The following is a 26,171-nucleotide window of genomic DNA, read 5'->3' as shown; positions in this document are numbered from 1 at the left end:
GCTGTTGTGGCCGTTTGGGGAGTGAACCAATGGAAGGAAGACCTTTCTCTCTGTCTCTCTCACTGTCTATAACTCTACCTGTCAAAAAAAAAAAAAAAAATTAACACATAACAGTTTCTCAAGGAAAGTCTGCTTGAGTTCCCAACAATTCATTAAAAAATCTATTGCTATATTACCATTCATTTTAGAAATATTTGCTATTTATTCTAATTACCTTAAAATAGTCCGTAAACATAATTTTCCATTCTCTCTTGCTCACTTTATGAGTCAAAATCTTCATTTTAATTATTCTGATTCTGATCCTTACTCAAATTAATAATAGCCTATAAATCTTCAGAACTTAATCTTAAATCTTGTCTTTACTCAAGAATATTCACTAGGCGCTGCAGCTCACTTGGCTAATCCTCCACCTGTGGTGCCGGCACCCCAGGTTCTAGTCCCGGTCGGGGCGCCGGATTCTGTCCCGGTTGCCCCTCTTCCAGGCCAGCTCTCTGTTATGGCCCGGGAGTGCAGTGGAGGATGGCCCAAGTACTTGGGCCCTGCACCAGCATGGGAGCCCAGAAGGAAACACCTGGCTCCTGGCTTCAGATCGGCACAGCACGCTGGCCGTAGCGGCCAGTAGGGGAGTGAACCAATGGAAAAGGAAAACCTTTCTCTCTGTCTCTCTCTTTCTCTCTCACTGTCTAACTTTGCCTGTCAAAAAAAAAAAAATATTCACTCAAGTTTTCTTAAATACACACACATATCAAACAATACCAGATATCTCTATAAAGCATCTTAGAAACACTATCTTTCACCTCTATAATGCAGTTTTTCCCCTGCTACTCCATAACACTTCTTATCCCTCACACTCAGTAAATATCTTCAAACATCCCTCCTGTAATTATCATCACAGAATATACCACTGCTAACAAGGTTTTCTAAATATAAGTTTTTATAGTCTGTTTTATTAGACTGGTAAAGGACATGGAAAGCAAGTGATGCCTGAGATTAATATATTTAAACTCAACTCATGCCAATATTTCTCTGGTGCCTTTTCTTACAAGCGCATCAATCAGTGCTGTTTAAAAGAAGACAGGTTCCTTGATACTTACCAATTAAACCAAAACTCTGCCGAAAAGTTAAGGTCCTTCCTCCTTAGGATCACGTTTACCTCTGCTCTACTTTTTCTACTGAACTCTACATTCCAGAGTCAAATCAAACTAGCAAATTTTTGCTTTCAACCGTCTTTAAAGTTTCAGTTTGCTCTACCTACAATGGCTTTCTCTACTCTCGGATTTTATTTGGTCCAAACTCTACTGTACCTACCTTTTCTGCCTCAATACAATTATCACTACCTTCATCTGGCCTCTCTTGGCCAGATGTAACCTACTCACATAGCATTTTCTCTACCACTCCTTTTAAAATATCATACAAAGAAGCACTGTAGTGAAGCATGTTAAGCACCTCTCGGAATGCACCCATCCTCCAGAGTGTCAGACCAAATGCTGGCCCCTCCGCTTGTGTTCCAGCTCCCTGCTAACACACCTGGGAAGGCAGCAGATGATGGCCCATGTACTTGAGTCCCTGCCATTCATGTGGGAGACCCACATGGAGTTTCAGGCTCCTGGCTTTGGCCTGGTCTAGCCTTGACTTACGAAGGCACTGGGGATTAAACTAGTAAATGGGAACACCTCTCTCTCTCATTTTTTCTGTCGCTCCTGTCATTCTGCCTTTCAAATAAATGAACAAAAACTGTCCATTTAATCTACTATAAAAGATATTTGTCCACATATCAAATTTCTCAGATTTAATTTTAAACTATTTGAAAACACAGAAAATGTATTATTTATCTGTATCATTGTTAACAACCTAACTCTATTATGAAATAAGAACTGAACCACGAGCCAAGGAATGATGATCATGGCTGAAGCAGAGTTACAGTGTACTTCAAAGGTTTATTTAACCTTTCCTTTTTATTTTTTAAGATTTATTTATTTATTTGAGAGGCATAGTTACAGACAGAGCAGAAAGAAAGGTTTTCCATCTTCTGGTTCACTCCCCAAATGGCCACAATGGCTGGAGCTGGGGTGATCCGAAGCCAGAAGCCAGGAGCTTCTTCCAGGTCTCCCATTGGGGTGCAGGAGCCCAAACATTTGGGCCATCTTCTACTGCTTTCTAAGGCCATCAGCAGGAAGCTGGATCGGAAGTAGAGCAGAGGGCACCTGAACCAGCACCATATGGGATGCCAGCACAGGAGGCAGAGGCTTAACCCACTATGCCACACTGCCGGCCCTATACCTTTCTTCATCTTTCATATTCAGCAATGCCAAGGTAATTTTCACTGCCACTTTTTTCAAGTACTAAATGAATTTGTCAAAAAAGTGTCTCATTTAGAACTCCAAGTTTTTATATGACTTACTTTGGTAGAAAACTTACTAGACAAATTATACAGATATACTCAAATAAAACTCTTGGTTTAACATACTTAAAGTTCTGAATCAACATTCACATTAAGAGCCCTGTCCAAAAATTATAGATTATTTTTCATGAAATCATGCTATGTGATGATTTGGTTTTTGTGGTTTTTTTTAAAATTTTTTGAAGAATTATTTATTTATTTGAAAGGGCAGAGTGACAGAGAAGTATTTATTTCATCTGCTGGTCAATACCCCAAAGGCCCACAATCACAGAGGATGGTCCAGGCTGAAAGCAGTATTCTGGAAACTCAACCCAGGCTTCCCACGTGGGTGGGTGGGTGGTAGGAACCCAATTACTTTAGCTGCCTCCCAGGTGCATCACCAGGAAACTGAATGGGAAGCCAAGGTGGAACATGATCCCAAGAAGTTTGATACAGAACATGAGCATCCAAGAGTGGTTTCACCCACTGCACCACAACATAAGGACCAGTATGGTAATTTTTTCTGTCTCATGGAAAGTAGGATCAAAGGTAGCAATCACAACATATTGGGGCCACCAAATAAGAGTTAAGAGGAGTAGCATAAAATCAGTTTCCATGTTGTAATTGTATTAGCAGTAAATTTTAGAAAGTAGAATATATACATGAGTTATTTTAGGGAAGAGAACTTATCCACAGAAATTCAGGGTCAAGTCTGGCACCTGACATAAAGTGACTTGTCAGAGAATGACCAAGGAACTTCTATAATTGGGCAATCTGTAATCCTCTGGCTCAACTCTTAGAATTTACAGAAGACAATCATTGAACAAAGTAATATATCCAAGCTTTCAGAGGGTGTTAAGTGTCAGAGATGGGATTTGAGCTCAGGATAATCATCCTAACTCCAATATTTTTTTCATTTTGGAAATAATGCTGTCAAAATTTAGTTAATATATCAACATATATAAAATGTAGTTCTTCTAACCCTATTCCAAAAGAACTAATTTCTATTAAATAACTTATTTAATCAAAAGTAGAAAATAACAATATTCTTTGTACATGCTGACCACGTGCTTTTTATAACATGTTCACATTAAACATATTTCATTTTTATACATATTTTAACTACAGAATTAACTAAGGTTAACAGCTTTCCAAACCTAATAATCTTCCATTCTCAAAAGAGAAGAATCCATGTTAGTATCAATGTATTCATACCTAAAGGAGGATGACTTATTTTGTACATAATTTCTAGTAGTTGATGACTGTATATGAGATTGTTTATGAAACAGGAAAAAAATCTCAAAGCAAACAGGCAGGAAAGGAAAAAAAAAAAAAAAAAAAAACCTTATCTATATTGCCCTGACAATCGAGTTTGGACAACAGTATTTTCTAAATGTATCCTATTCAGGGTTGGATATGTAATTACCTCCAGTTCATAGTCTAGACATTAATGCTTTCATAGTATTTAAGACTCCTTGTAACATGCTTGCAGCTTTAAGTAAGTAAGGCTAAATCTTGACCAGATAAATTAGCAAAGAATGCAATAAAAGCTGCAATAAAAGAACTTTATCCTACAAACCTTCAAGTTGCTGCTAAATGAGATTTCTTTGAAATGCAGATCAGTTGAACTAGATTAGTGAATTTTAGCTCCTGTCAACATCATAACAAAATACAAATACAATTGTTCACTGGTCTTATCTCCATGCTTCCATCTGCTGCCTTGTTATTTACTTTCCTTGATTTACTATGCAGATCTAAATAAGGCACATCAAGGAGGGCTTACAACACAATGGCTTCTTAAGCTTTACATCAAGGTATTTGAAACTGAAGCCAGGAAAGGGCTGCCATCAAAGACATATCTCTAATGAACTTCCATATCAGAGAAGGTTTGGTATTTAATACTGCTGTGAAAAGAAAGAGCTACAAATCAGAATGGCCTATGAAAGAAAATGCCTACAAATCTTGATGAGATTAGCACCTCTGAGAATTAATATCCTAATAAAAATGATGTCTGGTACCTTGAAGAGTTAACTTCCAACCTTTGCAAATATAATGCAGTATGTCAAGAGCAGGGAAATCATTTGACAAGGTTAAAAGGTCATGGAAGAATTTTTAATTTTCCCCTATAAGCTAGAAAATAATAAATAAATGTGTATACTCCTAATCATTGTGTGAGAATAAACACATTTGTACATAATTAATACAATTAACAGATTTGCAGTATTACTTTCTTTGGTATATGCATTTTGTACTTATTTTCAAAAAAACAAGAATCAAGAACAACTTCACAGTAAAATAATGTAATCTAAAATGACAGCATGCAACATTTGTTCATCAATTCTAGTGTTTTCTTTTTTTCCCCCACAGCAATCTATGGCAACACAGAGTAAAATCTTCTGTCATTTTGCAAATCCTGAGGTGCCATTTTTATTATATGTCACCACCTTTTTGGGGAGATAGAGTAAATAAGGAAAAAAATTTCCTTCCAGTCTCTTTCCCCTAATTATGTTTTCTCACTTTTATTTCTAATATACCAAAGCTGAACCAGACAATAATTCATAAACCAAACGTGAAAGTTTCCAGCAAACTCAGCTTGCATCACTATTTGACAATTTCCTCCTATAAGCAGTAAGGTCTATAAACAAATGATACTTTTTTTTTTTCCTAAAGAAAACATTTCAATCATTTATGTCGTTCCACAGCAAGGGAAGATCCCACAAGCATGTTCTGTTCTGTGGATCAATCAGTTCCAAACCAAAGTAGACATGTTGTCGACTCCAGTGCCTGGAAATCCTGCTGCAGGCTCACCAGATGATGAAAACTGAGGTATGCAGGGTTTGGGGCCCCACATGGCATTCAGTAGCTTCTGGGCATGTCAAACTTCACAACCACCCTACAGTCAATGACAGCAAACACCTTCCCCGTTCTTGCCTCCAAACACAAACTTGCAGCTCTACTCTCCCTCAGAATTACGGGCAGTCTTCCAGAAACAAAGCCCCAAACAGAAGCAATGTCCCATAACTACACAACAGGAATCACAGTTGTCTTTTTGCTGGATTTCATTTCATGTAGGCCTTGTTCCAGACTTATTTACAACCACAAGAGACTGTTACCTCTTCTTGTTTAATGAAATGACAAAACAACAGATTTGCATATGCAAAAGCAGGTGCTGTAACAGGTTTGACTACTCTTGACCTAAAGCATGTAAAAGAGGTTTATCTACAACAGCTGTCTCAAAGGCATTGGTGCTCTGATGGGCAATCAAAACCCTACCATCTGTAGAAGTGTGTGTTCAAACTGACAATCTGAATTAAAAACTGATCAATAAATCTGCCCTCGTCCTTCTCCATATGCTAAAATCCCAAGATCTGTGTATATATTGGGCTACTTTACTTATCAGTTCTAGACTGGAAAACTAAAATAGGAATGTAGACATGAAAAAACAGTATGCTCAAATGGTAACTTCAGAAAAATTTTTTTCACCATTCTGACGTTTTGTAAGATAAAAGATACTGTATATTAATCAAGTATTATTTTATAGAGCAAAAGTTTTTACAATATTAATAATTCAAACTGCTGGTGAAAAATGGCCAAAATAATTATGTTGTTCTATTTGTGTCACCTTAATTGTTTTCCTTAACTATTTTTATTTCCAGGTTTTAGTCTTAGACCTTAAAAATAATTAAACTGTGTACACTAGATTCTTAAAACCTCTTAGTTTCAATTTAAACTGATAAATTTTTCTATAGAGATTGCAGTTTTCTTTAAGAAATTACTTTTTAACTTCTACACTTAGGAACTCAAGCCTGAACATGACCTCTCACTGAATGGAATAACTTGTTTCTGAGTAATGTTTGCAGAAGGTAGCACCATATGCCCCAAGCTCCAACTTGGATGCTCTTTCTCCGGTCTAATTTGCTTGTCAAAAGATGTTACAATCACAGATCTACAATGCCTAGAAAAGCTTAGTTAATATTGTATGAAATAAAACAATGTCCCTTGCTTTCTTAAGAACATATTAATTTCTAATAAAAGCAAATATTGTGTAAAGCTCTCTCCCCAAATTATAAATGAAAGAAAGCACCTGGCACACATGACTGAAAAATGAGAACTACATACTTCACGGACACATACACACACAAACACAAATACACACAGTTAAAATTCTGTACAATTAAAAACAAACAGAAAAACACAAAGAATGTAAGCATTATGAAATGCTCAATTTTCACGCTGACTTAATGAACAACTTCTTAAACAGAAGTTCCAAAAAAGTCAATTCTAAACTAAACCATAATTTGTTTCAAAAATGAATTTTCCAATTTGAGTGAAATATATCCACTTACTCTAAATCTTTCTACAATTTCAGTTGTATATTTTTAAAATACTTTTAGCCTTTAGTAATGTGAAAATTTTGCAGCAATAGTACTGACTTGTGTGATTATCCTTTTGTTGTCTATTTATTTTTCCAATGAGGAGGTGGTATCTGACCTTGGGAAGGAAGAAGGAAAGTCTGTACCTGCAGGCAATTGGTTTACAATTCTCCTTTTCCCCCTTTGTTTTGTATTGGTTTGTTACTTAAACACTTAAGAATTAAAACACCATTGAAAGAAAAAAAAAGTGGTATTCAATGGCTGTTTCTAACAACTGAGATGAGGCATCATTATGACCTCTTCAAAGCCTTTCCAAATTTTTTAAAACTAAAATTATTTACTCAATAGGTTGTAACTGCCTTTTCTGAGCCACAGTAATCCATCATGTGAATAAATATTTAGACAATATTTTAAATGTGTACAATGTACTTGAGGGAATGCCACAGATCCAGGCTGTCGTATAAATACAATCTGATCAAAAACACTCTGCTTGTACAATAAAAGCCCCGTTAGAAACACAATAGTTCAGCCAAAGAGAGAAAACTGATATCTGGGAAAACTGCAACAGTGGAAAGTAACCTCCAGTGACATAAACAATCACAATTTTAAAGAATTTTTTAAAAGTTGTCTTTATCAAAACAGACACCATATTTGGAATATACACCTATTCTAAACACATACTAATAATAGTTTCTGAAATTTTAGCATAAAGATGATGTACCTATTTAATATACAGCACTATAGCAGCAAAAAATAAGTAAATAAAAAGTGGCATTATTAACTGACTGGCAGGAACAATTTCCAAGGTACACAGTTAAGTAGAAAAGCAGGACATATTTGTGTATATGCTAAGTTACAACTTATGAAAAATTTACATAAAGATACATATATGCTTACCTATGCATTAGTTATTTCCAGAAAAAGGCCAAGAAACTGGTTATAAAGATTGAGTCTTGAAAAGGAAATGGAGAGTAATGCTTCTCAAACTTTTTCATGATACCATAGATGTAGACACCTATGTCAATTGCTATACACGCATAGAAACCAACAGAAACCCAGCTTTCCCAGGCCAGACCTAATTTGTTGGTTGTTAAAGAGATACCTCTTTTATCACACTCTTAAAATTACTAAGGCTCAGCAGGTCACCAGGTATGCCATATTGCCTACTGTTGAAAATTAAAATCAAGTTATATAACTAAAAATTGGACCCCTTAAAGCTTGCCACTTGAAAATAGCAACTAATGTAAGCCAATGTTTTTAGAGTTTAAACCCCTTAAAAATTAGCATCTGTGAAGGTGAAACAAGACAGAGATTAAAATGCTCTGGTGACCATCTCCAGAGAGACCACTTTGACTAGCTGTTCATGCATCAAGGCACCTTCACTAGAGTTATGGAGGCCCAGCAGGAGACCACAGTAGTTGGTGGTATGATTTCATAATAACCATAATCATAATCAAAGTTGCACTGAAGAAAACAGAAGGGAAGAGTTGCCAGCATCACCCCTCCCAAGATCCAAATAGCACAGCATGGAGAGACACCTCTAGCTTGAAGAACAGGGGTGAGAGCAGGGATTGAATTCCAATCCTTAGACTTGAATCCCAGTGTTAGGTCCACAGTAGAAGAAAAAAAATACAGAAAAAGACAGAGCCCCATAGCTGTTGCTCATATCCATAGATGAAGTTTTTGGAATCCCCACAGCCAGGTGGCCAAGGCCACCTCCATCATCACTCCCCCATTACCTGGCAGAGAGTAAAGCAAGACTGCAGCTACTATGGAGTAGGACAGGAAGGGAGTTTAGAACTTTGCTTGGAGCTTACAGCCAGGCCTGTCAGCTGGAGATCCAACTCCTGATAAAGCCCAAAGCTTCTACCTCCAGGCCAGTGTTCTAAGACAGAGTGTCTAGACTTGCTCTGGCATCAGAGACCTGTACTCTTGTGAGACAGACTCATCTTGGTGTGTATTACCACCAACCTCACCTGGGCCTGGCATGCACCCCCGAGATTGCTTAGGGCCTTGTGATTTTGAGTCAGGTGTAACCCACCAAGTCCGAGCTGAAGCAGCTGAGCGACTACCTCTATCACCCTCCTCCAACCTTGGGCAGACAGAAAGGAATCACAAGAATGTGCTGTGACTCCATGACAGGTTGATGAAAGTTAACATCCTGCCAATCCTAATTTTCCCTGTTCCCAGGCCAGTGCCTGCACATGAAGCCTCTGGAACTATTCTGGTGCCAAGTGGAGTTCTGTTTCTCCAGTTGATCAGCCAGTATCACCAGTAGCTGGTAAGAACAACACTGACTGTGAATCTACCTCAATTGCAGGCAAAACATAGAACACTGGTCCTACTGTTAGGTAGGAAGTCAGAAATCAGCTTATATGTGTGTGACAAAGGCCTAAGGAATTGACATCTACTAGCGGTCCAGCATTCACATCTCAAAGTCATCCCGATAACCTTCCAGGTGCAGCCTAGTATCTGCACTTCAAAGTCCTGCCCAGATCCTGATGACCTTCTGGGGAGTCCTGCCCCTTCTACCTGGCCTGATAAACATCCTTCCTCTAAGGCAGGCAAAGCCAGCCAGGCTTCCCCTATCTGATGGCAGGCAAAGCCAGCCGGGCTTCCCCTGTATGATAACTTCAATGGGAAAAACTCAGAAAGGAATTTTTCTCGTATTTACACCCAACAAGTCCTTTGTTCGGGAGGAGAAGGAGAGGGGGAGAGAAAAGGCGGGAAAGCAAGACCCATCCCCTTAAAAAACCCAGCCTAAATGTGAACTATCCACACTCTCTCAGGTTCTGTCTGGAGAGATACCCATCCATTCTTATGGATGTCCCCACCCTAATAAACATTGCTATGTTGCTTTCCCATGCTGTCTCACGTCTAAATTCTTTCTTGTGTGAAGACAAGGACCCTTTGCTTCTCCAGTAACACTACTGCTGATTGCACTGGCCTGAGAAGGCTATGGGCTCCAAGTGGTGACCTACCAAACGGCATGGATGGCTTCAGTACTAGGCATCCGGAAACACTTTGGTCCCAGAAACAAATCTGTAGGGAACAACAACTCCTTTTTAGACATTTCCCCAGATCATTTTGAGAAACAAAACAATTATGGATTTGAGACAAATCAAAGCCTGGGGACTATTTTAGGACTGAAAACATATCAATAGCACACCCTGCCTCACATCTCAACTTGGAGTAGTGTCTAGTGTTAAAATAGCAGAAATGGTTACACTCAGAGAAAATATTCAGATTGCTTAGACTTTCTGGAATGACAGCCATAAGCAAAGCAAGATTATTATAACTTAACGTGTAGAAGATATTGTACACCAACAAGTGTCAAGAACTTCCAGAGAACCATGACCTTATCTAACATACAAAAAAAAAGGTGCCAAAAACCATCTAAAAACCATTTTTTCAAGTGCTCAGATGGAAGCTCAACAAGCTTCAAGAGAAGGCAAAGAAATGATTTAATACTCTAACAGAGAGACATAACAGAGAGATGGCAGTAATTTAAAATAAATCAAACAGTACTATTTCACTGGAAAAGTACACTAAGTGAAACTAGAACTGTGATAGGTCACATCAACAGAACAGATTAAACACAACATTCAGTGAGTTCAAAGACAAATTATTTGAAAATACAGATTAAAAAAAAAATCAAGAGGAATGAAGAAAGATCATGGGAACTTTGGGATAGCATGAAAAGAGCAAATGTCTTAGGGTTTGGGATTTAAAATGGATTTGAGAAGGCCAAATAGGAAGAAAGCATTCCAAGAGATAATAAGAGTAAACTCCTAAACCTACAGAAAGATAGAAAAATCCAGGTACAGGAAGGTCAAATGTCACTAGTCAGATTCAAACCAACCAAATCTACTCCAAGACATATTCTAATCAGGCTCTCCAAGTCAAATATTAAGAGAGAATTATCAAGCCACAGGAGGAAATAATATACATATTGAGACCCAATTTGCCTGACTATAAACTTTTCAGCAAAAACCTTATAAACCAGCAAGGTGTAGGGTGAGACAATCACAGAAAAGTTTCCAGTCAAGTATGTTGTACTCCACAGATCTCTTCTTCAGATATGAAGAAGAAATAAACACATTCATAGAGAAACAAAAGTTGAAAGAACTGATCACCACTATACTTAGCCAACAAGAAATGCTAAATGGAGTTTTCAGAGAAAGAGTAGTGCTACTGAGTAAGAAGATAGTATCAGAAACTAGAGAACTCACTGGTTTCAGTAGCTATACAGACAATTCAGAATGCTGTCATCTAGTAAACATGGTACATAAACCATTCACATATTTTGTGTGAAGTCTCTTAAAACTTACAAATAATAAGCACATGCAAATGTTAAGAGACCGACAATATGGAAAGATGTAAAATGGGATATCAAAAATTCAAAAGGTGTAGATAATGGAGTACAAGTGTAAAGTTCTTTATTAGTATTTCTTCTCTTTCTTTTTTGTTGTTTCTTTTCGTAAGTTTCCTAAGTTAAGTTACTTACTATCATTTTAAGTAGTTTATTGTAAGCAAACTAGATTTTTTGGAAGCCTCATGGTAATCATAAAGCAAAGCTCTACATCAGACTTAGTAAAAAATAATGAGGAACTAAAACATACTACTAGAGAAAAATCACTTAATTGCAAATCAAGTCTGTAAGAGAGGGAGAAAGAAAACTAATACAATAAGCCTAGAAAAAAAGAAGAATCAAAATGGTAGTAGTAAGACCTTACCTATGAATTATTACCTTTAATATAAGTGGACTAAATTTTCCATTTAAAAGACAGAATGAGCAAATGGATTTTACAAAATGAGACCTCACATGGTGTTGCTTATAAGAAATTCACTGCACTTTTAAGGACAACAACACATTGAAAGTAAAAGAATGGAATAAGATATTCCAAGCAAATAGAACCCAAAAACAAGTCAGAAGTATCCATATTTCCATAAGATAAAATATATTTTAAATCAAAAGCAGCAAAAAGATACAAGGAAAGTCACTTTGTAATTATACGAGGTTCAATACAGCATGAAGAAAAGACAATTATGAATACATATGCATCCAATATCATGGCATCCAACTACCTAAAGTAAATGTTAGTGGGCCTAAAGGGAGAGATTTACAATATAATATAATAGTACAATAATACAATACAATAATAGTAGGGAATTTTAATATCCCATTTCCAGAAATGGACAAATTATCCAATCAGAAAACAAAGAAATAGAAGAGTTAAATTGTACCCTGGATCAACTGGACCTAACACAACTACAAAACATTCTAATAGCTATAGAATACACCTTCCTTAACAATGCATGGAACATTCTCCAGGATAGATCATAGTGTAGGTCACAAAACATGTCTCAGCAACTTAAAAAACAAACAAACAAAAAAACAGAAACCATATTTAGTATCTTTTCTGACTACAATGCTATTGAACCAAAAATCAATAATAAAAAATTTAGAAAGCATATATATCTGAAATTTAAACAACTTGCTACTAACCAACAGACCAAGGGAGAAGTTCAGAAGGAAACTTAAAAATTCCTTGAAATGAATGAAATTGGAAACAAAACATAGCAAAACCTATGGGACACAGCAAAAACAGTTCTGAGGGAAGTTTATACTAGAAAGCAGAACAATCTCATAAGTAAACAATTTCATTGCACCTCAAAGATACAGGAAAAAAAAACACAAAATTAGAAGAAAATAACAAAATTCATAGCACACATATATGACATAGAGTCTTAAAAAAATGAAACAAACATGCAGAAGCCCAGTTCTAAAGAACACAAGTGCTACAACTGTGGAGGTCTAGACCATCACGCCAAGGAGTGCAAGCTGCCATCCCAGCCCAAGAAGTGCCACTTCTGTCGGAACATCAGCCATATGGTGGCCTCGTGGCCCCTGTAGGCCCAGCAGGCCCCAGTTCCCAAGGAAAGCCAGCCTACTTCCAGAAGAGATGCACAGCACTCCCTGCCCTGTGCCCTGAGGCCCAGAACTGAGCCACAGTGGGTGGAGACTGTTCTTTTGCTATCCAGCACTTTCAAGGGGCAGGCATCAACTGCTGAGAGATGAAAAATGGTGACAGGGTAGTCTCGGGTAGCTGGTTCTGTGATGTATCTAAGGCTGGGGTTCACAGAACCATCCCTTTTTCCCTCTTGCTGGGAGGAAGAAGTGGGGCAAAGGAATTCCAAACATGCTCTATCCAAAAGTTAAGTGAGGGCTTTGGGGGGACATCACCCTATAATCTGCATGCTTTATCAGGGGCCTCACATTCATAATCTCCAGCGTTGGAAAGTAGGTTGGATGGGGAAGTTGTTTTCCTTTCAAGGAAGGATATGGAATAATATTTCCCTCTCCAGGGTGAAAAGATTTGTAGTAGGACGAGATTAAAGGACCCACCCTACAAGCCACTGTGTTCTGTGGGAGGGAATCTCTCAGGGGTAAGGCAGGGTTTTCCACATCTTGTTTCCTCATTACCCAATTCTGGGACAGGGTGTGGGGAACTATCCCAAGCTATGGGTTGTGGTAACAGGCCAAAAGGTTGGCTAGGGGAATAGCTGCAGGCCCACTGCTGCTAAGCTCATTCCACCACATTCTGAGCCAGTGTGGTTCTATTATTTGCTCCCCTGGATAACTGGACCTTGGGTCCCACTTTTCCCAGGCTGCCAACTGCATTAGCTGTATGTAAATGACATATCCTGCACATTTTAATGGTTTTCTTAATATAAATATTCCAGTTTTATATCTTTGTATGTTTTAAAACATAATAGAAGGCCCTCATTCTTGCACTGTGTTCTCAGGTACATGAGCAATCTCAGGGATGAGTCTGCAGCAGCTCCAGTTCTGCACACCAGGAATATTTTTTGTTATTTTTATCACTATGGAAAGCAACTATTTGGCACACACAGCCTATTGAGCTACCTCATTTTACCAACCAGAGCTGGCTTTTTTTGCCATAGAGTCCTCTCGAAATCCCCTCCACCTTGAAAAAGTTTCATGGGAGGACAGGTATTAACTGGTTGCCCATGACTTGATCTCCTCCTCCCAGAAGATTGAAAATTAGTCTCAACAGAAAAAGTAGTACAGAGAAGGTAAGAGAGACTGTGGCAGGTCTAAGACCCAGAGAGGAAACCATGGTTAGGGTTGCCTGATCCTAAGACACCAGACTTTTGGTTCACATAACAGATAAGGCCAGGCCCAAGATGCACAACAGGGTGTATGTGTGCATGCATTCATGTGTGTGAAAAATGTGAGCTGGTAAAGATGAGTTTGAAGATCATTACCCCTGTACTGTCCAGGGGTTTGAAGATCAATACCATCTTGTGCTGTCCAGGGATGGAAACATGAAGCAAACTGTTGGCTTCCACGAAGACCCATAAGCAAGGGCCTCATGGTGTCCAGAGCCAGTGTCCTGCCTTGTGATAGAAGGGATTACTGTGTTGTGGTAACCAAAGGAGAAAAAAGTCGTCTTGTTTACATGCTGAGAGATCACAGAAAACCTACCTCACTGCTAAAACCAGACAAATACAATAGAAAGCACTGGGTGGTGTGTGTCTGGTCCTGGGCTTCTGCTTGCCCAAATGCTGCCCCCTTTAGTTACTGTATTTGTTTGGGCTTTGTAGGACTTCACTGAGTCTCTGAGTCAGCAATTGATAGGTGGCCTCTTGGTATAAATATAATATGTTGGTCTTTCTCCACTTTCTTTTCAGGTTTTATTGTTCACAAACTTCTTATTGTATTGAGAGAAAAATAGCCAAATCATCTTTGACAGAAGGTTCTGCACCAGGCAAAAGTATCTGAAACATAAGTTTGGAGGACTCTCTTCTTGAAGTGGGGATATTAAACCATATTTTCTTTTGTGTCCCCTCCCCCACCATCCTTTTCTCTCTGTAACTCTTTCAAATAAATAAAGTAAATCTCAAAAAAATTATTCACCATGATCAAGTGGGATTCACCCCAGGGATGCAAGGATAGTTCAACATATGTAAATCAATAAACAAAAATATCACATCAACAGAATGAAGAACATAAACCATAAGCTCATCATAATAGATGCACAAAAGGTACTAGGTATAATTCAAGATTCTCGTATGATAAAAACTCTGAATAAATCAGTGCAGGAGGGCTTTTATGACTACATAATAAAAGGCATATATAATAGGCCAACAGGTAAGCACACTGAATGGTGAAAAGCTCAAGGCATTCTCTCCAGCATGTGGAATAAGATAAGGATGTCCACTCCTATTAAATACAGTACTGGAAGTCCTAGCCAGAACAATTAGGCAAGACAAATAAAGGGTATCAAACTCAGAAAGGAGATGAGTTAAAAAGTCACTTTTTATGGCATGATTTTATATATAGAAACTCCAAAGATTCCACTAAGAAGCTAACAGAACAAATTAATTTAGCAAAGTTACAGAATTCAAGCTCACTGTGCAAAAATTAATAACACTGTTATACAGTAATAAATTATTGGAGAAAGAAATCACATTTCTAATAGCTGCAAATAATAAAATATCCAGGAATATTTTAATCAAATAGGTGAGAGATATATGCAATTGAATTATAAATAATTAATGAAAGAAATCAAAGAGGACATGCAGTGGTGCAATGTTCATGAATTATAAGAATCAATATAGTTAATATGTCCACACTACCCAAAATGATTTGGTGCAAACTCATATCAAAACACCAATGACATTTTTCACATAACAAGAAAAATACACTACTAAAATTTGTAGGGAATCACAAAACATTCCAAATAGCCAAACTAAATGTGAGAAGAAAGAACAAAGCAGTGGGCAGGCACTGTGGCATAGAAGGTTAAATCCTCTGCCTGTAGTGCCATTGTCCCATAATATGGGTGCCAGTTTGGGTCCCAGCTGTTCCACTTCCAATCCAGCTCCCTGCTACTGCACCTGGGAAAGCAGAGAGAGATGACACTAGTCCTTGGGCCCCTGCGCCTTGTGAGAGATCCAGATGAGGCTCCTGGCTCCTAGCTTTGGCCTGACCCAGCCCCGGCCATTGAAGCTATTTGGGTAGTGAACCAGTGGATGGTAGTGCGTGCTCTCTCTTGCTCTCTCTCTCTGTATCTCTGCCTTTCAAATAAATAAATAAATATTGAAAAAATAAAATTAAAAATAAAAAAGGAACAAAGAAAGAGGCATTTACATATCTGAATCTAAAATATATTATAAAACTAAGTAATTTAACATGATGGTACTGACAAAAAAAACAGACACACGGATAAACTGAACAGAATAGAGACAACGGAAGTAAACCAGGCATCTACAACCAACTGACCTTTGACAAAGGTGCTAAAAACATACACTGGAGAAAAGAACAAGCTTTTCAATAAATAGTGCTGGGAAAACAGGGTATCCACAGGGAGAAAAAATAAACAACATCCCTATCTTTCATCATGTACAACAATCAACTCTAAATGGATAAAAGACCTAAATGTGAGCCCCCAAAATGGCTATCACTGGCTATTTTGTCCTGTGTTACTATCTGGGCACAAGGACAAGTTCGGACACAAGTTTCTGGAGTTTGAGTTTTGGTCAAATGGAAGGCTTACACATCCCACAGTGCAATTACACAGCTGGTGTCGTGACAAAAACAGCATCTAATGAACACAAAAGTGTAATGGAAGAACTGAAGAGAATCACTGATCACAGGGAAATTACAGCGGAAGACGATGCTTTGTGGCATCCCCTTGACAAGGCTGGAGAACAGAAGTTTGAAATTAGAACTGAACATGAATGCATTCTTTCATCACATTAAAAATGAGTTGTCTTATTTATGTAAACCAGTCAGAGAATCCTTAAGGATTTACAGTATTTGACTATTTGGTACAGGATCTGAAACGGTTAGTTTTCAGTCTCATTGGACTATACTTCAAGAATAAACCAATCTAAATAATGTATTTTTGAAGTTGTTTATATATTTGAGGGATATGTATTGGAGGGTTTGTTATTTATAATATTTATAATACTGGAATGATTATGAATGTGAAATAAAATAAGTTTTTGTATGTAAATTTAAAATAAGAAAATGCATGAACAGACTTAATAGTTTTCTACATTTGGGTCCAGATGGGTTGGACAGTTCCAACACATATTAAATTCTGTAAATAAAAGTCATCTTTTGTTGAAATTTTGCTCCAGTAAAACATATTAAAGCCTTTAAAAAGCCACCTAAATGTAAGATCTGAAATCTTCAAGCTTCTAGAAGAAAACATAATGATTCAGGACATAAATATGGGTTAAAAAAAAAAAAAAGAATCAGACCCTAAAAGCACAGGAAACAAAATCCAAAACAGACAAATGGGATTTCACCAAACTCAAGAGCTTCTGCACAGAAAAGGAAACAATCAACAGAGTGAAGAGTCAAATCACAGAGTGGGAGAAACTATGTGCAAGCTGTATAACTAACAAGGGATAAAAATGGAATATATAATATCTCAAACAACTCAACAGAAAAAAATTAAAAATGCTCAGTACATCTGCACAGATATTTCTTAAAGGAAGACATACAAATGGCCATCAGGCACATGAATAAAGGCTCAACATCACTAATCATCAAGGAGATGCACTCAAAACCAAAGTGACACATCATCTCACCCCAGTTAGACTATTATCAAAAAAAGACAAAAGATAACAAGTGTTGGCAAGGATGTGGAGAAAAGTGAATCTCTGCACAGTGCTGGCAGGAATGTAAATTAACAGAGCCATTATGAGAACAGTATGGAATTTCCTCAAAAAACTAAAGATAGGGCTACAATATGATCCAATAACCCCACAACGGGGTATGCATCCATGAAAAATGAAATACTTCTGTCAAAAAGATGCACTCTACAAATACTGCAGCACAATGTTTATTCACAATAGCCATATAAACAGAAGCAACCTAAAGTTCTATCCTGATGGATTGTTTCACAATGTGTTACATACACGAAGTGGAATACTATACAACTATAAAAATGGATGACCTCTTGTCATTTGGAATCACGTTGATAGAACTGGAGGTCATTATGGTAAGTGAAATTAGCCAACCACAAGGAAATGTGAATTTTATAACCTAACTCATATGGTAGGTGGGGGAAGTTCTACAACAGAATGATCTCATAGAGGTTAAAAGTTTAATGGTGGGGCTGGTGCTGTGGCACAGTAGGTTAATCCTCTGCCTGTGGTGCCAGCATCCCATATGGGCGCTGGTTCTAGTCCCGGTTGCTCCTCTTCCAATCCAGCTCTCTGCTGTGGCTTGGGAAAGCAGTAGAAGATGGCCCAGGTGCTTGGGCCCCTGCACCCATATGGAAGACCAGGAAGAAGCTCCTGCCTCCTTGCTCCTGGCTTCAGATCGACACAGCTCTGGCCGTTGCAGCCATTTGGGGAGTGAACCAGCAAACGGAAGACCTTTGTCACTGTCTCTCCCTCTCACTGTCTGTAACTCTACCTCTCAAAATCAATAAAAAAACTTTAAAAAAAAGTTTATTGGTGATTACCAGCAGATGGGCAGGAACTGGGGAGAAAGAGATGGAGAAAGCTTGATTAATGGGTACTAAGTTTAGCTATATAGCAGTAAGAGATCTGGGGTTGTATTGCACAATAGGGTGATTATAGATGATGATGATTTACTGTAGTAATTAAAAACAAAACCTAGAAGTAGGATTTTGAATACTTTCACTACAAAGAAATGTTAAATATTTAACATGGTATATTTACCCTTATTGAACATTATACAATGTACACATGTAATGAAACATCATCTGGTACTCTACAAATAGGTATAATTTTTTTAAAGAGTCTTCTATTTATTTGAAAGGCAGAGTCTCACAGACAGAGAAGAGACAGAGAGAGATCTGCCATCCACTGGGTCACTCCCCAAATGGCTGCAACAGCCAGAGCTAGGCCAGGCTGAAGTCAGGAGCCTGGTGCCTCTTCTAGGTCTCCCACTTGGATGCAGCGTTCCAAGCACCTGGGTCATCCTCCACTGCCCTCCCAGGCACATCAGCAGGGAGCTATATTTTATTGTTCATTTTAGTATATACTTCTTATAAAGTCATTAAACCAAATTTCTCACTTCTTGGCTCAAAAAGGGCCATTTGTATTTTGACATTCATTTGTATTTTATTCAAAAAGACAGTAACAATTTATTATTTATTACTGAATTAATGAAAACAATTTCTTAGCTAGATAAATTCAAAATATAAGGAGAATTAAAAATAAGAGAAATTCTTGATGGTAGCTAAAGAGTCACCACCAGATGATGCTAATATTTACTCTGGTCTCAGCGAAAGCATTTTGCACAAAGAAAATAAGATTTGAGTTTAGTTCCATTTTCAGTAGGTTATTTTAGTGTTTTCATAGTGAAATCATATAATAGATTTTTAGTAGTTTGTATGGAAAAACTTACACTAATAATCACATCTTATATATTTGGAAATTATTTATGGTAATATATGGAATAACAGATGTGTTCCAAAGAGACAGGAAGAAATCAAAACTAGTGTTTAGGGTCTGGCACTGTGGCACAGTGGGTTAAATCCCAGCCTGCAATGCAAGCATCCCATGTGATCACTGGTTGAGTCCCAGCTACTCCGCTTCCACTCCAGCTCCCTTCTCATGTGCCTGGGAAAGCAGCGGAAGATGGCCTAAGTGCTTGGGCCCTGCATCCATGTGGGAGACCCAGAGCAGACTCTTGCTCCCAATTTCAGATCAGCTTACTAATCTGGGGAGCGACACAGAGGATGGAAGACCTCTCTCTTTTTCTACCTCTCTCTGTAACTCTGTCTTTCAAATAAATAAAACAAATCTTTTTATAAGAAAAAAAAAAGAGGTTTAAAAAGTAGCTTATGAAAGATTGGGACTGAGATAAAAAGACAAGCAGAAGAAGCTCTATGTGGTAAGGGGGAAAAACATGGAACCTTTTCCAAATGAAATAAACCCTAATATTACACACACACACATACTCGTGTCAATGGCATTGGAATATTTATGAAGTTCTTAATTCTGATTTCTTCTCTGCCTCTAATGTCTAATCATTCAGTTAAAGGTATTTATATGTGCATCATGTTCCAGATACTTTGTTCAGCACTGATAATTTAATGATTTAGCCTTGCATAAGTGGTATGCCAGCCAAGAGTCAGGGTGGGGATGGGGAGCAATCGAGGTCAAATATTAGCATAGAAACAGACATTAGAGAAACTACAGGGCATATGGTAAATAAAAAAGTAGCAATCCAAACAAGAAAGGATGAATATCTGAAATAGATCAATAGAAACAGAGATGAAGCAACAGGACAGACACAAGGGATATATATAAACCAGTGTCTACTCTGCTCTGAAATGGACTAAGAAAAAGGAGTAAGACCTACTATTGTGGCATAGCAGGTTAAGCTACCACCTGAAGTGGTAGTATACCACATGGCACCGTAAGTGTCCCAGCTGCTCCATTTCTGAGCCAGCTTCCAGCTAATGGCCTGGGAAAGGAGCAGAGGATGGTCCAAGTGCTTTGTCCCCTACACACTTGGGAGATTGGATGAAGCTGCTAGCTCCTGGCTTCAGCCTGGCCCAACTCCAGCCACTGTGGCCATTTGAGGAGTGAATCAGAGGATGCAGGACCTCTCTCTCTCTCTCTCTCTCTCTCTCTCTAACCCTGACTGTCAAATAAATAAATAAATCTTTTTTAAAAAGAAAAGGAACAAAAGAGGGAAAATCCAAAATGATTTTCAGGCTGTCTGGCTTGGCTATAATTGGGAGGTAGCTATGTTTTTCCACAATACAGGGAATAGACCAAGGAAAGCACTCTGGCTTTTATGTTTGCCCAGTTAGAAATAAAAGAAAATCAAGGCAAGGATGAAGTCTAGAGGAATAACATCATTCCAGATAATGACTAACAAAAAATAACCTGCCTCTGCACCAGGTAAGAATCACTACTTGCAGAATTAAAAATAGGAGTGCTTTGGCTTGTGAAGAATACGAAAGTAGGTAAAGACTGAAAGCTACATACCTCAGCTAGAGAAGTTAAGAGTCATCTACAAAGGGGAAAAAAAGGGAACCACCAGATGCTGGGATCAATAAAAGTACAGTATTATAAAAATCAAGGAACAACAGTTTCAAGGAAGGAAAAATACATACAAATGCTAAATGTTGCAGAGAAAATACACTTTCCAAGATTTGACTTTTAAAAAATTGTTACTGAGTTGAGAGGCAGCAAAATACAGAGTGCTCCTATCTGCTGGTTTACTCTCCAAGTGCCAGCAATGTCCAAGGTCTAAGCAACATCCAGGGTCTACGCACCACTCTGTCTGGGAGTCAGGACTACAATCCAGGCCTCCTATGTGGGTGGTAAGAACACAATTACTTGAACCATCACCACTACCTCCTAAGGTCTAGATTAGGAGGAAGCTAGAGTCAGGAACATGAGCCAGGAATCAAATCCAGGACTCCGATATGGAATGTGGGCAACTAGTGTCTACTGCTAGGCAAAAGACCTGCCCATTGCCAATGTTTCACCATCAAAAGGAAAAAAAAAAAAAAAAGAGAAGACTCAATAGACATTTTAATTATTTTTAAATTAAATCAAACTGAATGTAACTCCATTTAAATCGCTCATGGATCTCTTTCTGGAAATTCACAAAATTTAGATGTGGTTTATTTCATCTCCCTCTGTCTCTCTGCCTTTCAAATTCTGTGTGTGTGTGCTTTCTTAATTTTTAAATAATTTTACTTGAAAGGCAGAATTACAGAGAGGAAGGGATGGAAGGAGGGAGGTGGGGAAGGAGGGACAGCACAACAGCTGAGGCTGGGTCAGGCCAAGACCAGCAGCCTGGAACTCCACCCCAGTCTCCCACATGGATGGCAGGGCTGAAGCATTCTGCTGCATTTCCCAAGTGCATCAACAGGGAGCTGGATCAGAAGTGGAGCAGCCAGGAATCATACAGGCATCATATGGGATGCCAGCATCCCAGGCAGTGTCTTAACCCACCACAATACCAGCCCCATATGTATACTTCGAAAAAGAAAAAAGAGAAGAAAAAGACAAAATATTCTGGTACTGTTTTGCCCTGACAGATTTTAAATTGTGTCATGAAGGTGTGAATATTTAAAGTCTGTGGGCAGTGGCCCAAGGATCAATAGAGTTAATCATCTTTACCCCTCCATGCAGCAGAATAACTTGTGAAGAAACACAGCAGCCACTGAACCCATCATTTCTGTGCCAGGAGAGGAAGAAAAGATTCTGGATGCAATTGTGATTAATGAGATGTTAGCGCACCTGCCGATGCCAACTGTGTGACAAAGCTTAGACCTTATAAACAGCTCTGAGAATTCCCTCTCTCTGCTTCTCTCCTTCTTTCCCCATCCTGGGTTTCCACTGCTACCAAATACACAAGGTGAGAGTTAATTCTCACTGATTTATCTCTCCTTAAAATTCAGACACATTGTAGTGCAGCAGGTTAAGCTGCCACTTGGAATGCCCCATTCCACTTCAGAGCAGGGTTCCAGTCCCGGCTGCTCCATTTCCATTTCGGCTTTCTGCTAATCATCATGGGAGGAAGATGCCTCAAATGGTTGGGCACCTGACAATCATTTTGAAGACAGATTGAGTTCTGGGCTCTTGGCTTCAGCTTGGTCCAGACCCACTGTTGTGGGCATTTGGGGAGTAATTAAAAGATATAAGATATGTCTCTCTCTCTCCCTCTCCATCTTTCCTCTCCTCTCCCTCCTCTGCATTTCAAGTAGATGAAAATAAATATATTTAAGTCTCAGGGAGCAAAGTCAGGGATGAGGGGAAGCTAACTGCTAATGGGATCAACCACTTTATTATATTTTGGGGGACGTGTTTTAAAACACAAAGATTTTTCTTCTTTGGTTGTATTGACCAGAGTAGAGCTTTCTTTGGACTAACAGTAGCATTCTTTGTGCCAAAATGTATGTACAATTTAGCACTCACATACTAGTATGGAGTTGTCGGAGGTACAGTAGTGAATGTACTCCACGTATACACACCAAAGCTTGTTTCTCTGGAGTACTGAGTACTCAAGAAATCAGCTATTCCCTGCATCACATCTAACAGGCCTCGTTTTGTGCCTGTATTTCACTATGTCATGGTGCTGATGTCATGTCTTCTGCACATGTCTGCACAAAACGTTATCACAATACACAGGTGACTGTAGTTGCACCTGGAGAAGTGGAACACTTAGGGGCAGCCAAAGGAAAAAATAACAATGATCAACATACAATAGACTGTCAAAGTAAAAAATTGGTACCTACGCAGTTTACAAAGCTGTATCTCATCTATGTATATATACATATATATGTGTTTATATGTGTATATATGTATACATGTATATATATGTGTATATATACACATTACCTTTTTTGATCCCTATAACACCCCCAACTTATATTATGTATATGGCTCACAAATAGATACGTTGACCAAGATTAAAACAAGTGACTGATTTGTGTCATAAATCCAAATCCTCACATAGCATGTACAGTGCCATTTTCTCTATACTAACCCACCTGGGGAGAATTTTATGTAATTTATGAGCATTCAATCACAGACACTGAGGTGTTTAGAAAAGCCAGATTTTTGCTGAGTTTAAGGAGCTTTTTAATTGCTAATAATATCCAGCCACACAACTGGCTACCACAAGAGCTAACAGTGACTAGAAATGGTCAGGTTGGGGCTGGATGGCCATCTGTCAAGTTGGATGGCGGACTGGGTGACCTTTAAGATCCTTTCCAATTCAGAGATTCCATGACTCTATTGTGATAATCACACTGTTCCAGCCTGTTGCCAAGTAACACGTCTATTGTTTTTCCTGCCTGTCACACACACCAATGGCAATAACTATTGTTTTCTTCACATGCCATGACAAATTTATATCATGGTGTCACACTAGCAATTAGCATTCCCAAAATTTCTTACCTTTATAATATTCACATCTATTTTAAAGATGCTGCCAAAATTTCATTTTAAAAGGTGTGAAAATAAAATTCATTTAATGAATGACATACCCAAAAAAAAGTATCCCTGATTCTTTCCCCTTTCTTTCACATCCCAGCATCATTCAATCTCACCTTCCTCAAGCTACCATTCACCCACTCATTTGGTAAACATTCACTGATTCTATGGGCAGAGCACTCTTCTAAGTGAAGAAAAAACAAATTCAGAATCTTATGAGCTATCAAGATGGTAAATGAAGGGATCAATTCATGTCAATTCAACATGTATTCATTAGGCACCTAGTATCTACTTCAGATCCACCACCAAAGATGCCTAATTGGTTTCTCAATCCAACCAAGCTGACTAAATCTAGAAGGCACAAGGTTCAGTTGATCTTATTATCTGGTTATAAATCAGATGAAATGTACAAGAGGTACTTAGTATCAGACATAAACACATGAAATACAGGGAGAAACACACAGGAGTACATAAACAAAGAATGATGCTTTACTGCCATAAAACACTCAATTGTTAGCTTAGGAACACTCAAATTCCACGTTAAAAGATCCTGAATACAGAAGTTGTAAACAGTGTTTCCATACAATTCCCAGAATTTCATATTTCTATGTAACAGAATTATTCAAAAGAGTAATTTTCAAACAATAAAATTTGCAAAATCTCACCACCTTAATAACTGCTTTGATGTCTCTCTATCCATTTGCATACATGCTCTCCACACAGCTATAACCCACTGTTTTATTTAAATGTTTTAATTATAAAATTAAACTTTTTAACCTTCTATAGTAAGCAGAGAGAAATAGCCACACTACTATTTAAAATACATTCCCAATTTTAAGACATTTAAAATTAAGCACCGCAGAAGGTTTATTGTTTGTTAAACTAAGACTCAAGGTCTAAAATGACAGTTTTATTAATTATTTACATAAAAACAAAAAGCAGAACATTACTAATAAATGTTTTTATTATCCTTCATTTTAGTTAGAATGATAATTTTTAAACTTCACAATCTACAAAACACTGCATAAGAGAATTTCATTTGAACTTTTAGGGGAGTACAACCAGGTACCCATTAGCACTCAGAAGCAGCAGAAAAATTATAAGGTCTCACAGATAATGAGCAGTAACATTGGTACTCAATACCAAAAACATTGTGTGGCATTTGTCTAGTGTTCATCTTCTTGCTTTAACATAAGGCTGCCATTCCAGTAGTTGAAGGAATTTTAAACAGACCCACTCATGTGTCAAGTTTTCTTCCCAGGTTAGATTGCTCCAGCAACATAATCATCAATAGAAGACTCAGACCGAACATTAATAAACCTTAAAGATAACAAGAAATACATTTTTCTTAATTTAGCAACCTTACACTCACTTTCATTTTAAAAGTTCTGTTATATCATGCTACTCTAGTGCTCAGAATAAATAACAAATAACATAACTTTCGCAATCTTTTCTTGATGATTCCTTGCATGTCAATTACCTAGCTGTATATAGGAATAAACTGTGGGGAGCAACTCGGACTGGACTGAGTTACTGGAATTAAGACTTATTCTATGCATCTGCTCTCCCACAATATGGCGCTGGGAGAGGAGAAAACAGCTTCTACGCAGCTGCCTCTTGCCAACTTGAGTGATGACCTCCAGGAGCTGATCCTGCTCCTGATTGGAGGAGAGCAGCGTACTCGGCGTGTGGGCAGCCGAGTTGGGATTGGCGGAGGAGGACTATAAAGGAGGAGAGAGACAACATGCACCAGGAACATCTAAGGGGAACATCTATCTGAAGGAACACCTGTGCAGCCCCCGAGAGAGCCGGCCGGCGGTGTGCCGCTCCCCCGCGGAAGTGGGGAATGTGGCAGGGGGAACCGCCCTTCCACGGAGGTGGAAGGGTCGGTAGCCAACCCGGGAAGAACTAGCAGCAAACCCGGGGAGGGCCGAGCAGATGAAAGAACAGCGCAGGGTCCTGTGTCGTTCCTCCACGAAGACGGGGAGCGACATAATGGTGCTGTGACTCGGATATGAAGCCTAGGCAGGGTTTAGTGTCGTTCCTCCATGAAGAGGGGGAGCGACATAATGGTGCTGTGACTCGGATATGAAGCCTAGGCAGGGCTTAGTGTCGTTCCTCCACGAAGAGGGGGAGCGACAATAAACGTGTTCAGAACTCTGAACACTTCTGAACCAACATAACACCCTTAGATGAAAAGTTAGAAAAAGATACAACTTTAGGGAACAGCATTGTGACACAGGTTAAACCACTGCTTGTGACATCTCATCCCATATAAGCATCAGTTCAAGATCTCAGTTCAAATCTTTGCTAATGAGCCTGGGAAAGCAGTAGATGATGGACCAAGTGCCTAGGCCCCTGCCATGCAAGTGAGAGACCAGGATGGAGTTCCTGGCTCCTGGAAATGGCTTGGCCTAGCCCTGGCCATTGCAGCC

The 26,171-nt window shown here is 38.5% G+C and overlaps 1 protein-coding gene and 1 pseudogene across 27 annotated transcripts in view; one reads left to right on the top strand and one right to left on the bottom strand.

The window, feature by feature from the left end:
* Positions 1 to 26,171, bottom strand: part of FOXP2 (forkhead box P2) — a 651,851-nt gene that overhangs the window by 562,696 nt on the left and 62,984 nt on the right. The gene's annotated exons all lie outside the window — the stretch shown is intronic.
* On the top strand, positions 16,238 to 16,680 carry LOC108176916 (protein mago nashi homolog 2 pseudogene; annotated as a pseudogene).

The sequence above is a fragment of the Oryctolagus cuniculus genome, chromosome 3 (genome assembly GCF_051225735.1).
Source record: "Oryctolagus cuniculus isolate XC-2025 breed Fujian yellow rabbit chromosome 3, ASM5122573v1, whole genome shotgun sequence".
Lineage (NCBI taxonomy): Eukaryota > Metazoa > Chordata > Mammalia > Lagomorpha > Leporidae > Oryctolagus > Oryctolagus cuniculus.
Note: the sequence above shows the minus strand (reverse complement) of the source record. Positions and strands in the feature narration are given on the sequence as shown.